The sequence below is a fragment of the Zophobas morio genome, unplaced genomic scaffold (genome assembly GCF_036711695.1).
Source record: "Zophobas morio isolate AGI-343-1 ecotype UQ-CSIRO unplaced genomic scaffold, CSIRO_AGI_Zmor_V1 ptg000012l, whole genome shotgun sequence".
Taxonomy (NCBI): domain Eukaryota; kingdom Metazoa; phylum Arthropoda; class Insecta; order Coleoptera; family Tenebrionidae; genus Zophobas; species Zophobas morio.
The window spans coordinates 21,453,052-21,466,444 of record NW_026972117.1 but is presented as its reverse complement, the minus strand read 5'-3'; the positions used below and the strand labels follow the sequence as shown (position 1 = coordinate 21,466,444).

Below are 13,393 nucleotides of genomic sequence, written 5' to 3'. Positions count from 1 at the left end.
CCCTTAATTATCAAAACTTCAGCAGTAAACTGAGCACAGTGTTAGGCTCTGTTGTATGTTAATATGTAGTTAAAATTGACTAGATTCTCACTGTCAAATATATGACAAAAACGAAACAAAGTACGAATTATAAAAAGTTATGTATATACGGGGTGTTTGTTAAAAATACGGCAAACGATCAGGGGGTTATTCCTTAGATTATTTTAAGATTTTTGACCTTGGATGATTTTCGGAAAGACGCGTTGCTTCGAAGATACTGTGTGATAAAAGTAAAGTAAAAGTACGGTATATAAGAGACTTGGATTTTTAATTTGAAAACATAAGTGTACACGACTCAGATATAGAGGTATATAATGAAATAAGAAACAACCTGGAAGTTTTAAAAAAGTTCGGCAGGCCATGAGGAGATTAAGGATCTTTACATTTAATATGAAAATATAGAAATTTAACAAACAGTTTACGTTATTTTTACGGATTTTTTCATGAATTCATAAAATGTTTTTGTTTTCGAAAAACTTTTGTCGCCTTGTTCTTTCGAAATGAAGCGTCTTTCAAAAAATCCTTAAAATAACGCAAAGAGTAACTCTCTAAATTTTTGTCGTCTGTTTAATAGACACCCTGTATATTTAGAGGCTAAATTTGGTTAGTCATCCGACACAAGTAGGTCGTTTGCATGTCTTAGAGAATCCTAAAACTCTTCTTTTTGAGTCAGATCTGTGTAAATAATCTGTTAATCTAAGAGTGAAAATTGAAAAGGTACCACAAAAGTCTGTAGCGACATAGACAATTCATCAAAAGGAAAATATATGATCGTAAAAAAACTCTTGTAGTAGGGTGTGCAATTTATTTTTTAAAATAATGATGTTGGCATGTCAACAACAACAAAAAAAATTTCAACATAATTATTTTAAAAATAAATTGCACATCCTATTAGAGAAGTTTTTTTCGATCATGTCTTGATTGTTTCTATATTATTGTAGCTATAATTATTACTCAAAAAATTGGTCAAAAGTTCTTAATACAGAACTTCCCTCTGACAGCTTTTTCGAAAAATTATAAGATTTAATTTTGGGAATTTATTTTCTTTAATAATAACCCCTATAACTTAAAGCAAAGGTAAAGAGTTCCAATAATAAATTTAGGTGCAGTGTAATACTAATAATAAATAACAGTACTGTATTGCCAAATTTTTGGGAAAATGAATTAAACTGTTCCTGATTTAATCAATTAATTTTTGGGGGATAAACAGATATATTGTGATTAAAAATTAACCACGCTAAGTTTAAAACGTCTGCAAGATTTCAAAGCATTCGGTTTTTCAGTTTCAAAAATTGAATTCCAAAATATTATACAATTTTGATTTTTTTTTAAAAGATCTGGATGTCTTTGGTACAAAGTCAACACTATACACACGTAAGAATATGTTATTTTATAAAACTTAAAACCCATTTACTACGCCTAATTTTGAGGTGACGTCAACACATTCGTGCGAGGATGATTATAAAAGTTTGGGTAGCAATTTATCATCTACACGATATCCATAAGACATATAAAATTTGATAACAATCCGTCCAGTAGTTTCGGAGATCATATGTCTAATTAAAATTGGCATAGACGACAGACAGGCAGAGTGAAACGGGAGACCACTTTTTTGTACTCTAGAGAGTCTTGAAACGTCGAAAAAATATGAAAGTGGCAAATCACCCGATGGACTCGATTGCAACATTTCTTTCGCTTATGTTTGGGAAGTAAAAATGAAAGTGAATTAAGAGAAAAAAGTCAAATTCAAAATGTCTTCCAAACATGGACAATTTTTTTAAGATAAAGGTATTGTGAAACAATGATCAGAGGGAGAATTTCAAACTGTTTTTTTTTTTGGAAAAGCCACCAAATTCATTTTCGTTGTAAAAACTTGTGACCTTTCGGAAGTTCTGGCTTCCTCGTGAGCAATGATGCGCCAGACTTTGGGATGAAACATTCGGTCGGGTAAACTCGGTCTGAGAATCGAGCGAATCGGGGCAAATAATCAGCTGTGCATCGCTCCACAGTTTGGATACAAGGTCGTTGCGTACGGCAATGATGCAACTGAACCTCGCGTAAGAGAGATTAACCGTCTACGGTACGAAAAAGTGTTTTCTTTAAATTTACGCATACTCAGCGGCCTTCATTGAATTATTTATATGCGAAATTACCTGTTAATAGATGGATAATCGAAATATTATTTAAATTGTTTTCTATATGAATCGATATCGTCCAAATCTATCGAAATTAGTAACTACAATAGTCAGATGCAGTTCTAGATTTTACTGAAAATATTTTTGCTTTAAGTTGGACACCAAATTCATCTGATAGATTTTGTAAGTGATTAATAGTGGTACTTCGTTCGATTGGGCCCCACGTCTCTGGGGACTAGTGGTGGGAGTCAATAATTTATTTTCACTAATTTTAGTAATAATTGTTGTTCGGAGTGATTCAGTGATTGTGTATGTAAGTCACTTTTTGTATTTCATATACCTATATATTTGGTGCGAGAGAATAAATAATATTTAAAATTTGAAAGCATTTTTTTTCTTCTGGGCAGTGAATAATTCTGATCGGTCAGGTTTTGTAATGAAATGCTAATTCGGGTAAACTCGGGTTGGGAAGACGAGCGAACGAGACAGAAACAGTCAGATGTGCTTGCTTGAGTATATTAATTTAAACATGTCAAATATAAATATGTTTTTGTTTGATATTTAGACAGATATTGTTGTTTCTTTCTTAGATTAATATAATATAATGTTGACGAAAATATTGATCTACAAATTGCATTAGGTGTGCTTCAGAAGCGAAGGAAATTCTCAGGGTGTAAATAACTCACAGATTTTTATTTTTTGCCTTCCAAAAAAACTCAACGTACTCTGCTTTTATTTTAGGCAATTTACTCGTACGTTGCTTTTAAATAAATGAAGCGGTGTTTTTTGCCAGCCGAGCGCTTAAAAAATAAATGAGTTTAATTCACAGTCCGGTCCTTTCTTTTTTTTGGAAAACCCGTGGCCCCATATTTATTTAACAGCATGGCACTCAGGTGACACTGGTCGTTTGTCACATTGGCAGACATTTTGTTGGACACTTGTTTTATTAACGGTTACACCTGCAGCTTGGAAAATTTTTCTTCATCCAATTTGTGTCTGTATCAGTTAATTTTTGTGGCTTCCAATTAGGAAACTGCTATACCGAAACTTTTAATTGGACACTAAGTGCCGCCACCACTCAAAGAAAATAAATAGCATCCAAACCCTTTGTAATTTTTCACAAAACGTGTAGCAGCATAATAAATGTAATTCGTCTTCCACCACAATTTTGATTCAATAAAATATCAATTTCTGGCGGTCTCAGCAACTCTGATCAGTTCGCACGACAAAAGCGTCCAACTTCTTAACACTGCGAACTTTTCCGGAAGTTCTTTAATTAGTTCAGTACATGACAGGCGCACGTCCTCTGCGACATCCCGAGAAAAATAAATCCGAACTAAGGTTTTTATTGTGGATCTTTATATTAGAACTTGCCAGCGGGTTGTCTAGAATAACACGGGGAAAATTCCCTCGACCGACAGGAAAATACCTGTGGCTTCTATTATTAGCAATCCATGTTTTCAAAGTGTTGCTGAAAAGGTCGATGGTCAAATAGATTAGGTAATTCGAGTGTAAATGTCAGCGTGAGTTAATTCATCAAATTAAATTTTGAAAAGGTGTAAATCAGTGATTGGAAACTTTCGTTGCTTGGGGTGACGTGACCGGACAATGACAGCGGTTTTACTGTATGTTCATCACACGTACAAAGGAGTTTTATTGGTGACAAAAACGACAAGTTTCTGCTAGAACGTTGGGAGAAAATTTGTCTCGCTATGAGGTTTTGTCACTTAGATAGAAGACGCAGATTTTTCTAGATTTATGCAGTGAATCAGTTTTTAACCACGAAGACTACTCAACAATATTTTCCCGTGAAACGATAAGAGTTGAGTTGTCGGTGTTGGGAAGGAAAAACCTCTGGAATTCTCACGTTTACGTTAACAAAGGAATTTCACACCTGTCCTTTGGAGGGACGGTTAAAAATTACCTGGGCTGGGGGATGAACAGGTATTGTTGATCGTACGCTGAACTAAATAAAATTCTAGGCATACCTAAACAAGGCAAGTCATCGTCCTTCCATAATATCGAGTATTACTTGTGTACACAGCGTTTCACCAGTGGCAGAAGCATTAATATATTTTGTGTGTCAAGTTTAATTGCTCGAGTTATTTATGTCTCGTAGATTATCTCATTTTAATAATAATTAATTCCAGACGTTTCGCATGATACATTGCATTGCATTTGCTCGCACCGTGGGTTATTTTTCCAATTTACCACTAATCCCCTCACACTACGCAAAAACTTGAATGCTGACCTAAAATCCAAATGCGAAGCCGCATATTAATCACGAAAATTTTTACAGAAAACAGGACAATTACATAACGGTGTAATCGTAGCCAGTTTCTGCGAAGTCTTGAAATTATCGTTTAGAAGTTTATGGTCTTGTTTAAATAACATCTTGGTTTATCTGTTTTGCGAACGTTTTTGCCTTTAATTGCAAAGTGAGCCTTAATGAAAATTCATTTGCTTGAGTTAGCACTCGTCCGATGACAGTGTTCGTAGCTTTAGCGCTAATTTCCACTAATTACGTTAATTGTTCCCATTAAGATCTTTGAAAATTTCCGAACTATGACATAACGAATTTTTCGGCTTATTGTTTGTACATGCAAGAGAAGAAAATTGCAATTTTTATAACAAGATTATGTTGTAATGTGTTGTTATTCGTCATGCATCACGTAATTGGTCGTTTCCTTGTTATTATTTTTCCATATAAATCTGTCATTAACGTGTAATTAGAGCTACACAATGGATTCTTAGACGATTCCGGATTTTTTAATTTAAACAATTCGGTTTTGGTATGCACCTAGAGAAAAAAAATTGTATCATATTTTACGAGCATGTCTAAAAATAATTATGTTATATGGTGCAGTGGATTTGAATGAAGGACAATAACCACGTTTCTAATTCTAGACAATCTTAATTAACTAGTTTCAACAGAACTGGGAATAATGAACAACGCTTTTCCAGCTGAAGGGCGTTGGTTTCTTAGAAAGAACTACTCAAATGTTATTAAAACCCTTTTCTCTAATAAGTTAACAAGTCCGCAGAAACACTAAACTCAACCTAGAATATAATCAAATTTGTTTCATCACTTCACAGTTGTTGAGTTAGGAACCTCAGCTTATACCTCGAATGTCAACAGTCATATTTGTGAGTAAAGATTGTAACGTAAGTTACCTAAAGTTGAGTCACCATTCTCCAGTCGTCTTTTGGTAAAATCTGAAACTTATGTCATGTCATGTTTGTGTAATATTAATGGTACAATAACAGATATCAGTACACGCACAGAATTCCTTCTGTTTAGCTCTTCGTTTTCGTGCAAGAGAAATTGTATTAAAATTGTAAAATCTTCAACTTTCAACCAGCGTTCTCTGTACCTCCAATCAGTAAACTCAACCGCCACTTTGAGCGACATCAGTGCCGTGTTTTTTGTAACATGAGAAAAAATTGGTAAAACGAAATTAGAATCAATGGTTATTTGTATGTACAACGAGGGCGTAAACTGATCCTTTGGCGTTCGAAACAGAAAGTTGACACGCGACGTGAAGCAGAGCGCGACAATCTCTTTAGAGCGACAAAGACACTTGCACCTCGTGATAAACAATATTTTTTCTACAACGTGGAAACTAGGATTGTATAGGATGATGAGGGCGTATCTTCGATAATATGTTGTTTTCAAATGGATCACTTAATAAGATAATAAGTGATAACGTTAACTTCTGAACCATGAGTTTGCTGATCTCTCGATACCCATATTCGAAGTCCTGGATCTGGTCTGAAATAAAGCTGTGGTTCTGGTGTGTACTGATGATACAATGGGTCTAGACACAGTATCACTACTTACTGATTTTACTACCTTTTCCCATCAGGCTAGAATGGATCAAATTTTTGTAGGTTCGTTCATCCGACTCGAAGGACCAATTTTAAGTTGGGATGTTTCGAGGGCATTGAAAGATAGAAACTGATTTCATCGTTTTTTATTATGTATAAGGTGATTACCTCGGTGAGGATTCGTCGATTACTTGCGCATAACCGGTATATAATAATTACGATGAATAATATGAGATAAGTGCTCATTTTATTTAAGTTTAATTTAAATTTATCTAGTATTTTGTTTATTCTTCCTTGACAAATGTCGTCTTTGTGTTGCCTACGGTAATATTGTCAATTTGACAGTTTCAAATTTTTTTTGATTACGAAACTTTTTATATGCGCTGATACTAGACCAGTCTGACTAAAAATAGATATCGAATAGTTAACTCAAGATAGTAGTTTTCCTTTGGTTTCAATTACAAAAACCGATAAGTCAAGGAATGTTCTAATCGATAAAATGGAGGAGTTGAATTTAATCACTATTTGTTTTGTTTAGAAACCATTGAACTTTAATGTAAAAAATTATACTGGCAATACTAACGTATTCCTTGTCACAGTCAAGTAATTGTCGAATAGCTGCAATACCAATATAATTTTAAAAATAAATTTCATGGCGCACCAGATGACTTTTTTTTATCATAAGGTATCAGTGTTAGTACTTACAATATTTTGTTCCTTAGAGTTAAAAATCTTGTTCTTGTCAGTTTTGTTTAAACATCACGTCCTGAGGAAAGATTTTCTGTATTCACGTAAGAGCCTTAACACTGAATTAAACATGTTAGAGTGTCTCTGCATTTTAACGTGATTTAAAAGAATCTTTTTTTGTTTGACTGGTAAATCAGTCAAACAAAACCTGGATCAGTGAGATATTACTTGATTAGATAGTGTTAAGGGGATGTTTATAGGTCAGGTGTATGTAATTAAGGTAAATTAAATTAATTATTGTGGAAGTTTCAACTGAAATGGTAGTATTTCGTGGGAAACAGGTGGATGTAGCCCATTTTTCATACCCATCCGGTTGGAGCATTATAGGTCTATTTATTATTATTGATCCTCTAATTTATTTCAGAGTTTGGTACAATTACTTTAGTAATAGACAGTGTGCCCCAGTTTCTTGTTCCATTCGAGTATCTCTGTTATCTGAAAAGGTTGAAATTTGAAATTTGGAAAAATTAATTGACAATAAAATCTGCGAAGTGAATGATATCGCTCTTGTCTCTACTTCCCTTACATTACGAAAAAATAAGTCTGTCTGTCGTCTGTCTGTGTCGATTGTTATTATACAGATAATCCTCGAAATCACGGACCGTCTGTTGTAAAATTTTATGTAATTTAAAAATATCGTGGAGATGGTACAACGCTAACCAAAGTTTACCTAACCATCAGTAATTTTATGACGTCCCCTCGTTATTTTCCGTAGTAAAAGTTATCTAAAGTTTATAAAACAATATACTTGTGGTTTATGAATCCGCTTTGATTTATTTGTGCAATATTTTTGACATGTTTCATGACATTCATGTAGCCACCATTTCGCCCATGGATCAAATACCTTGTGGGCGAGTTGGTTAACTGGCGGATTGTCGAACTTGTGCTCTTTTACACTGTGACTGGTATTATCAATATATAGTAGTAGTTTACATACAGGGGTTATCATAAAATAAATAAAATTTTGAAACATCCAATTGTACATTTTTTCAAAAAATTGTATTTAAGCGACGAAGGTAGTTCTGTCTTAATAATGTTGGACTAATTTTTTAGTTCAATCTACATGCTCCACTTTAATGTCATATGAATTTAAAAAACTAAAAGTTTGTAAAGATTAATTGTGGTTTTCTTTTTTAATAATAACTTTTATTATCAAAATTTTTTATTTTTTAATCTCAATCTCAATATGGAGGAAGTAGACTTATTATTTCTAGGTTTTTGTTTCATAAAATGAAGCAAATATGTTTAAATTAACTCATTTCTTTTGCAGTATAAAACTTTATGTAATCGAAATTTTGACTACTTTGTTCTTTTTCAGTTTCTAGGAATTGACGCTATAAACTTTTCCATTGATTTTCATATGAAATTTTCATGTAGAATTTGCTTTACTTCGCTCTTGTTTCCAAAAATATTGTTCATTTGTCAAATTTTAATTCTTTTGATCTCGAAACATGAAAGACATTTGTTGGGAACTCCTTCAAGTTTCTTTGTATTCGTTCGCTGCGTAATTTAATTTAAAAATAAAAATTTCAAAATTTCTCAATTTCCATTTTTTTTTAATTAAAAATAAATGTTTCGGGAAAATGTTCGTTAGTTTGTAAGTAATGTTGTCAAATATTGACCAATTTTTGTTGAAGAAGATTAATTCTGGCTTTTCTTGTTTATAATGACTTTTTTATTAAAAGTTTTATTTTTTAGTCTCAAAAATTGACGATAAGGTTATTTTACACAAAATCAAATTTGGAGGAAGTATATTATTTCTAGTTTGTTTTTTTTTTTTATTAAATGGTGCTGAGTTGTAGTCATGAAATAACACAAAAATGTTTAAATTAATTTCTTTTCAGTATTAAATTTTATATAATCGAAATTTTGACTACTTTGTTCTTTTCGATTTTCTAGGAATTGTTGCTATAAAAGTTTGGATTGATTTTATTATAAAAGGTGTTCAAATTTTCATGTAGAATTTATTTTACTTCGCTCACGTTTCAAAAATATTGTTAATTTTGCAAATTTTAATTTTATTGAACTCAAAACATGAAGAAAATTTTTGGAAACTCCTTCAAGTTCACTTTTTTAAGTTTAAGTTGTTTTTTCGTCATTTATGGTTTCATTGTGTTTGTTTAAAAAAATAAGTGTCAAAATTGTTCAATTTCCAATTTTTAAAAATTAAAAATAAATGTTTCGGGAAAATGTTCGTCAGTTTGTAATTAACGACAACAAATCTTGGCCATTTTTTGTAGAAGAAGATTAATTGTGGTTTTGCTTATTTATAATAACTTTTGTTATCGAAATTTTTGCTTTTTCAAGAAAGTCAAATTTTGAGAAAATATATTTTTTCTAGTTTTTTTTTTTTTTTAACAGTGCTAAGTGAGTTGTAATTATAAACTTTATGTAATCGAAATTTTAACGACTTAAATGGTAAATTTGCACAAAAAACCATGTAAGTCCAATATACTTTGATTGTTAGATCACGTTTGTTTTTTCCAGAAATGACTTTAATTCTTTCTTCAAAAAGGATGTGGTACAATGTGTTGTGAGCGTATTAATTAAAATATGTACACCCATATCTATAGAAAGCTTTTTTATTTTTTTTTATTGCTGTAATACTTGATACGAATTTGTTTGAAAACATTTGCGACCTAACCACCATAGATTCTAAATTATACCGAGTGTCTCTCATCAGAACAGATAGAGATATTGAAACGCCGTTGTTTTTATCTTGAAGGGGGAATCATTCAACGGGAGAGATCGTTAAATAGTGGTAGTTGTTTATTTCACTCACCTTTCGTTTTTTTTATATTTATAAATTTTATTTTTTATCAACTGAAAATGAAATAAATATCAAAGTGTCTATGTCACTGCAATCGCAATTTAACGGTATACTAGAATTCGTTAAAAAATTAATATGTTGCAATTTATAAAAATATAGGTTTGCATCATATTTTCAATGCACCAGATTAAGATTCTCTCTTCAAGTTAAAAACAATGGCGTTTACAGAATTTCAATATTTTTTCAAATATATGAGGTTCTAGAATTGAACTGATAAACTGGGTTGTTGTCATTCTAGCATTTCTTCCAACATTAAACCACATTGGATTCGCGAGGGTCACTTAAGTCGCCCATTGGTTCGCGTCCTTGCTGCATTTATTAGTGTGAATTAGAATGCAGTTTAAGTAACTACGGCTGAATTAATGATGAATTTGTAATGCGATGATCTTGGCATTTTATATCTAATGTCTTGTATGAACGCCGCCTGATAGGTGTGAATTTGAAGGAAAATTAACCCTTTTTTTGTACCGTATAGTTACTAACTATTAGTTAGCTACCTGAAGTTTAGTGGCTCCGACGTGAGGTTCAGGTGCATTTTTGCACTAGTCATTTGCCACATTACCCGCAAGGGTTTGTATCTTGTAAATTAGTTACTTATCACGTGGTACACCGTTGAAAAAATATTACATTTAAGGCAGTTGGAACACATACACTATTCTGTTTGAAAAAAAGTTGATGCTAAAAAACTAGGGTCTATTTTTTTTAGGTTTATTTCTGCAATAATTAATTGTTCTAAATTTCAATCTTCTGTATTTTCAAATAAGTGTGATTATTTTTACTGATTTTTATTTAAATCCTTTACGTTTGATACTTATAAAATAAAAATAATATTATCCATCTGATTGGTGATTGTTTATGAGTTGGTCACAGTGGAGTCTAAAGATAGTCAGTCATTCTTCCCAGCGGAAATTCACAACCTTACATTCCTATTGCTCATTCCGTGTAAAGGAAACTTACCACAACATGAAAACATATACAATGTGTACTGGCAAAACATCTGTGGAGCGACTAATTCGGGTGCTACTGAAGGATATTATTTCCGTGGCAAATCTGACTAATGCAGAACGAATTTCTTGGGTAAAGAAAATTTTTTTCATTTAAGTGATGGTATCCATAAACTTTTTTTTTCGGTAAACCTATGAAGTCAGCGAACCTTTATTAATGTTGATGTTTGGCAATAATGTCACCATCGTGTTTATAGTCAATTGTACAAAGCGAAAGAATCTTTAGGTGAATAATGTTTATGTGGAAATTTGTGGTTATTAATTTATTCTTCATCTTTAACGAGTAAGCTTGTGTTACGTAAACACATGTAAGTTCGAAGTTATGTAGATCTTTTTTCCACAAGCACAGATTATTAAATATATTTTTCAGTTATAATTATAAAGTTTAGGGTAATAGGGAAAATACGTGACAGCTATTAAAATAATATTTTGGGATATTATACTTCTGCTGTGTTATAAGGAAAACAAGCGAAAGCGGAAGCAAAATTAGGACGCAAACTAACCTACATAAGAAAAATTTGCCTTACCGATGTTCCTTTCATTTCTTATTGATATGATATTCGAGTTAACCCTTGTCGATATTAATTTCTGTTGTTTTCGTGTAAGTGTGCAGTCACGAACTTAGTGTTTCCCGTTGCGGTCTAGTTTGCATTATGTAGAACGTAATCAGTGATTAAATGTTAATCAGGAAAAACATTTCATCAAAGTTCAAATATAGATCCGCCGATTAGAGCGTATTGTTTATGGCATTCTCTGGTAAAATTTCCCATCACAATTACCTAACAAGAGACTCATTCCATCTCAACACTGCAAGATATATTAACATATTATGCCAACCTACTGCGAGAGAAAGCATCCCACCGTGTAATTTCTGACATTGTTTATTTTACAACCCTCTCAGCATCACGAAATGGCTAAGGGCACCTTTACGCCGCGTTAAACACCGTCAATTTTTGTATTTTTCGCTCGTTTTTGATTCTCAGCTTCACGCAATATCGCAAGATTAATTTGTTAGTAGTCAAGAGTTGCATTTCGTTGTGACCACTGGTTCGGTGAAGCATTGCCTCCAAGATTATTATTATTAGTTTAAAGCGTGACCTTCATATTATTCTTATCATTTTCGTTCGTGATCACGTATTTTATTGGAGGCGATCGTATGCGGCTCATCTTCACATTCTCGATCGGGTGTTGTTATTATTATAACTGAAAAAATCCACGTTACAGTTGCATTTAAATTACTTTTCTCTGAAACACGTCATAATAACGTTTCTAGCCATCAATTTTAACAGTTTCGGCTTGTTATAAACTGCAACAATGAAAGAGATATTTATCGAACGTCGGAGAAAAAGTACGTTGAAAGAAAGAAAAAGGGAGACCGCCGCGCCGCTGTATCTCTTTTATTCGATTCGAAATTAATTATCCCAGTTGTTTACAATGTTAACATCATTAAATAACTTTATTGCATACTTCCATTGAAGATTATGTCTCCTTGTGCGCCTCCCATGCTGTTTAGTGTCGGAGATAATCGACTGGATATATGATGCACACGTTTTACAGGGCCGTAATTAGGAGACAGTATGAAAGAGAAAGGTACAAGGTTAAGCAATAAGAAGCAGGCAAGAAAAATGGCACGGACGTGAAGAGTGTAAAGTTTATGAAATTACAGAAAACTGGGAATACTGAAAGTGTACCAATGATCGATCGCTTATGAACTGCCAGTTAATGTTGAGAAATATTACTATAAGACAGGAAGAATTATTAGTATTATGAAAGAGTGCAGTCTTTAATATGAGCAATTAAGTTTTATTCTTGCTAGTTGTGAGAAACATTTAATTACTGCTCTTGTATTTTTATTTCTTCCTATAAAATACATAGAAAATGAGATTTGGGGACTACTTAATTAACGAGGAAAAATCTGTGTCAATGCGAAAAAAAAGCATCTTACAATAATTTTATGAATGAAAACTAGAATTCTTTAAATATTTTGACGATGTGTTCTAGAAATGAGTAGTCAAGTTAATATTAAATGATTAGTACTATTAATGGTGCTTCGGAATTTTTGAAAAAACAACATAGTTATGTATTTGAAAGCTATATTTTGTGGAATGAAGGAAAAAAAGCAAAAACAAAACAAAAACTGCATCAGCATTCGTTCTTAAATCTGTTTCTTTTGTTTTTATAAAAAATTATATTTTATCATTTAAAGACACATTAATAAAATTTAGTTAGTCGAAATCACTTCTTTTCAGTTATTCAAGAGAAAAAAACGCTATTTCTTCTGATTTGTTGTTACCATGAGTACCATGACCACATACGGTACATGACAATTTTTGAGAAAATAAACAAATTAGCTATTAAACTATTAATGATTTTAATGGTTAAATAATGGTTTCCGTGTATTTCAAGAAGTAAAAGGCTTCATATGGACATAAAATGTAGAAGTGATGCTTGTTTCATTGTAAGTTTGCATTTTATTAGTAATAAATTATTATTGAATTTAAAACAAACAAATATATGTGGTAGTACTCGGTACCAAAAGACTTTGAAATGATTCCTGTTATTTTTTACCGAAAATTAAAAAAAATTATTTTGCTAAATTTATTTTTATAGTAACCCATGCATAATAAGTTAAAACACATATTAGTGTGAACTTTTAAAGCACAGGTAAAGAAGCATGCTATGTGTATATCTCAAGTGAGTTAGTTTTTCCATAACAAAATTTTGTGAAGACTTCATCAATATTTTATCAAGGAGACGTATATCAATCTGGTTAGGTGCTGTGAAATACTACTAATAATAGTACTGTATGG

General features: G+C 32.1%; 1 protein-coding gene across 3 annotated transcripts in view; it reads left to right on the top strand.

Moving 5' to 3' along the window:
- The window catches only part of LOC135128017 (uncharacterized), a 174,915-nt gene that overhangs the window by 32,611 nt on the left and 128,911 nt on the right, over positions 1-13,393 (top strand). The gene's annotated exons all lie outside the window — the stretch shown is intronic.